This window comes from Rhinoderma darwinii, chromosome 9 (genome assembly GCF_050947455.1).
Source record: "Rhinoderma darwinii isolate aRhiDar2 chromosome 9, aRhiDar2.hap1, whole genome shotgun sequence".
Lineage (NCBI taxonomy): Eukaryota > Metazoa > Chordata > Amphibia > Anura > Rhinodermatidae > Rhinoderma > Rhinoderma darwinii.
Window position 1 is genome coordinate 89,169,390 of NC_134695.1, and position 5,077 is coordinate 89,174,466.

The following is a 5,077-nucleotide window of genomic DNA, read 5'->3' on the forward strand; positions in this document are numbered from 1 at the left end:
TGGACAGTGACTGTCTCCTGCCGGGTTCGGTCAAAACGAGTTCGGCCGAACCCGGTGAAGTTCGGTTCGCTCATCTCTAAGACACTCCGTTCGGATGTTTGTAAACAGAAAATCACGTGGTGCTTTTCTGTTTACATTCAGTTTGACAGCTCTTGCGCGAATCACGCAGTTCGCACGGAAGTGCTTCCGTGCGACCTTCGTGGTTTTCACGCACCCATTGACTTCAATGGGTGCGTGATGCGCGAAAAACGCACGATTATAGAACATGTCGTGAGTTTTACGCAACGCACTCGCGCTGCGCAAAAATCACGCATTGTCTGCACTGCCCCATAGAGTAATATAGGTGCGTACGACACGCGTGAAAAGCACGCGCGTCGCACGCGCGTATATTACGCTCGTGTAAATGAGGCCTTAGTATGTATTTTCCTTCCTCAACCCTGAGGTCCTGCACTGTGGTTATATAAGCAGCGAGCGAATCCGCCTGTGAGAGCCGCTCCCAGATTGACTTTTTCATAAGAGGTGAATGCGAATGACTCTGAGTGACGATAAGGGGAAAGTAGTGGTTTAGTAATCGCAGCGAATGCCGGACTACCATTCAGAACCGGACAATTATATAAAGTCGACAATAATAATTATTCTGCTGATTGCGACCGCCTGTCGCAATAGTAGCTGATCTCTAAATGATGGTTTCTGTGTGGCCGGCAGTCACCGTCCTGGCAGACAAGAAATCTGTACCTATAAGGCTAAGTTCACACGGAGTATTTTGGGGGAGGAATATCTGCCTCAAAGCTCCAAATGGAATTTTGAGGCAGATATTCCTCCCCCAAAATACTCCGTGTGAATAGCAATTATCGCGCCGTTTTTCGCCCGCGGCCATTGAGCGCCGCGGGCATAAAACACGCTTTCTCCTGCCTCCCATTGAAGTCAATGGGAGGTCGGACGCGGAAGCGCCCGAAGATAGGGCATGTCGCTTCTTTTTCCCGCGAGGCAGTTTTACTGCTCGCGGGAAAAAGACGCCGACGCCTCCCATTGAAATCAATGGGAGGCGTTCTCGGGCCGTTTCTGCCGAGTTTTGCGACGCGGTTTCCGCGTCAAAAAACTCGGCAAAAGACCCCGTGTGAACATAGCCTAAGGCCTTATTCACACGAACTTGTTATACGTCCGAAAATCTGAGAATCACGCGCGTCGCACGGACCTGTTAGTGAATGGGGCCGTTCAGACTGTCAGTGAATTTCACGCAGCGTATTTGCGCTGCGTGAAACTCATGACATGTCCTATATTTGGCCGTGTTTCGCGACAGGTCACTTCTTTGACGCGGGCGTCTATTTACGCGCCGTCTTTTGACAGCGGGTGCGTAAATATACGCCTCGTGTGAACAGACAAACGTCAGCCCATTGCTTTCAATGGGCAGATGTTTGTCAACACATTCAAGCCGTAATTTCGGACGTAATTCGGGGGTTAATACTCCCGATTTACGTCCGTAATTAGTGTGTGTGAACATACCCTAAGCCCTGCTGCTCCATTCATTCTCTATGGCACTGCAGGAGATAGCTGAGCGCTGTACTCGGCTATCTACGTAGTCTCAAAGACAGTAAATGGAGCAGCATGGCGCATGCTCGACCTGCCGCACCATTTATTCAGAGGAACGGACCCCCCATTCTCATGATCAATGGGGGTCCCAGCGGTTAGGGGACAACAACCCCTTTAACTAGGCAGATATGAAGTTATAGTGAAGCTGCCATACACGCAAGATAGCTGTTGGCCGAGCGTACGTGTGTATTCAATGGGGAGAGGGGATCAAGCCACTGCCAGACACCTCTGGCATCAGGTTTTTTTCCTGTGGGAACAAAGGATCCGGCATATTAAAAGTTGGGACACCCCCATACATATCAGTTAGGTCTCATTCAGACGAGCGTGTATCTCGTTCGAGTGACGGCCGTTAAAACAACGGCCGTCACACTGACTTATGTATTTCAATGGGGCCGTTCACACACATGTTTCAACATGTCCTATTTTACTGCGTGTCATGCATCCCTCCATAGATTCTAGTTTATGGGAGACCCGTGACAACACACACAGCACCTCGAACGTGAAAAACTGCAGTTTAGGTTGAGGTTAGCTACGCTCGTCTGAATGTAGCCTTAGTTGGCCGGTCCCGCCAAAATAATCGGGTTCGGCCGACTGTTATCTGATGTGTATGGGCACCTTTACATTAGTTGTCACCCAGCTTTCCCTGATACAGATTTCACTAAAAAAAAAAAACAGATGGTTCGGGGACTTACATTTATTTGGGTTCTTTTAGAGATGCCCTTTAATTGTGAAACTTGATAAATTCGACTTTGATAGAATGTCTGGATCTTCTCCCTGAATTATTTTGGAATAAACAGGCCTTGGTGGGTGGAAACAGCTACATGGAGTATTTACTGCAAATAAGGCTGTGTATTCTTCACCTGCGGTATCCAGATTTTTCTCGCTACTATCTCACTGTGTGGGCCAAACGAATTTTTTTCAAATTCTTCATGTCACTTGAACCTTTTGACATAAGGGAAGAGAAAGAAATATGTGGATTCGAGGACATAAGTTGCATTAGTCGGGTTCTTACATTAGAGTTCACATACAGCTTTAGTATCGACAAAATACGAAAATCAGAATCAGCCGGTGCTGTACGGTCCTGCGCCAATAGATCCGACTCCATAGAACATTCTATATGCGGAATCATTTTGTGGAAAAAATATATTAAATGTATTTATTACAATGTAAAATACAATATAAATATAATATAAAAATAATTGTATGTATTGGATCCCAGAAGGATATGCTGCCGACAAGATGTATGACGTACGAACGATCGTATTAAGAATCTACCCGCGTAAAACCACGTTTTTAAAAGTACGTTTTTTTACGCTGATTATGATTGGGAAACCGAGTCAGAATCAGCGCCAAAAACAGCCGAAACCACCTCCCATTGATTTCAATGGGAGGCGGAGGCGTTTTTATCCTCACGGTGGCTTTTTACCGCTCGCGGTAAAAAAAGGAGCATGCTCTTTCTTGCCGCGGTTTCACCTCTGATTGAAATCAATGGGAGGCAGAGAAAGCGTTTTTCGCTGCGTTTTTTTTGCCTGACGGCGCTCAATGACCGCAGCTGTAAAACGCTGCACAAACCACGGCAAGAAAGTGCAGGCAGGTCAAAATCTGCCTGCAAAAAAACTCAGTGTGAACAGGGCCTTAGGTTAAGTTCACACTAGCGTTAGTATACGTTTACCTCTCTTCCGTCAGTGGATCAAAAGATTAAACAGAAAGAAACGGTTCCGTTAGAATTACCATTGATTTCAAAGGTAATTCTTTTGTTTCAGTTGCTTTCCGTTTGTCGCCGTTCGCTAGGTTTCTGTTCTTTTTTGATGGAAGCAAAAGTGCAGTCTGCAGAATTTTTTTTTCCGTGAAAATAAAAATGGAAACCTAGCGAACACGTAGACAAACGGAAAGCTACTTAAACAAAAGAAATACTATTGAAATCAATGGTCAGGGTATGTTCACACAACCTATTTTCGGCCGTTTTTTGGGATGTAATCGCCCGAAAAATCGGAAGCAGAACGCCTCCAAACATCTGACCATTGATTGCAATGGGAAAAATGGCGTTCTACTCCGACGGGCCGTGTTTTTTACGCGGCCATTTTGAAAAATGGCCGCGTAAAAAAACGGCCGCGAAAAATAATTGCAGGTCAATTCTTGAGACATTTTTGGAGCCTTTTCTCGTAGACTCTATTGGAAACAGCTTCAAAAACATCCGTAAAAAACGCAGCGAAAATCGCGAGTGGCTTAAAAAACGTCTGAAAATCAGGAGCTGTTTTCCCTTGAAATCAGCTCCGTATTTTCAGACATTTTTCAGTTTGCGTGTGAACATACCGAGGGTCTGTTCACACGCAGTGTTTTCAGGCGGAATTCGGGCATTTTACACCTCAAATTACGCCTGAAAAAACTGCTCCATTACGCCTGCTTGCAATGGGAATTACGATGTTCTGTTCCCACGAGCCTTTATTTTACTCGTCACTGTCGAAATACGTTGCGTAAAATGACGGCTCGTCAAAAGAAGTGCATGTCACTTCTTGGGATGTTTTTGGAGGCGTTTTTCATTGACTCCGTTGAAAAACAGCTCCAAAAACGTCCGTAAAAAACGCCGGGAAAACGCGAGTTGTTAAAAAAAGTCTGAAAATCAGGAGCTGTTTTTGCCTAATGGGGGAACTTATGGCAGGTGCTTTTGGGTGAACAGTGGATAAAGCTTTTGTGTGTTCAGGCTGGCACATCTCTGGCTGTAAGGCTATGTTCACACGCAAATGCAAAATACGTCTGAAATTACGGAGCTGTTTTCAGGTCGAAAACAGCTCCTGAATTTCAGACGTTTTTGCATGTACTCGCGTTTTTCGCGGCGTCTTTTACGGACGTAATTGGAGCTGTTCTTCATTGGATTCCTGTACCTCTTTGACGCGGGCGTAAATGTACGCGCCGTCTTTTGACAGCGATACGTAAAATAACACCTCGTCTGAACAGAACATCGTAAGACCCATTGCAAGCAATGGGCAGATGTTTGGAGGCGTAAAACGCCCGAATTACGTCTGAAAATAGGTCGTGTGCACACACCCTAACACAGTGGCTGGCACATTGGAGGCAATAGGGGACATTGTGACTGGTGTTATGTGATGGGGGCACTATGGCTTGCTCTCTTATGGAGACAATGTGGGGGCACTGCAAAAGGGGCACATTTATGTGCATGTGTGAATATTATTGTATGGGGGGTCGTTTACTTTTTATTGACTTGTTTTTGTTGGAGGGCATTGTATACTTTATGGGATTTTACAGATATAACGCCATTGACTTATATGCACTGTAATGGCAGCAAAACTACAGACGTCCACAGTATAAAGTACAGAACTCCTGCCAGAGACTGGTAACTGTACCCGGCAGCCACACAGCCGCCTGCCCTCCATAACAGAAAGCAAGGACTGGCAGCATTCCCAGCGCCTCGCGGTTACCATGGAAACGCACATCCGCCACTAGGGAGCGAATCACGTGGTGGACTTTG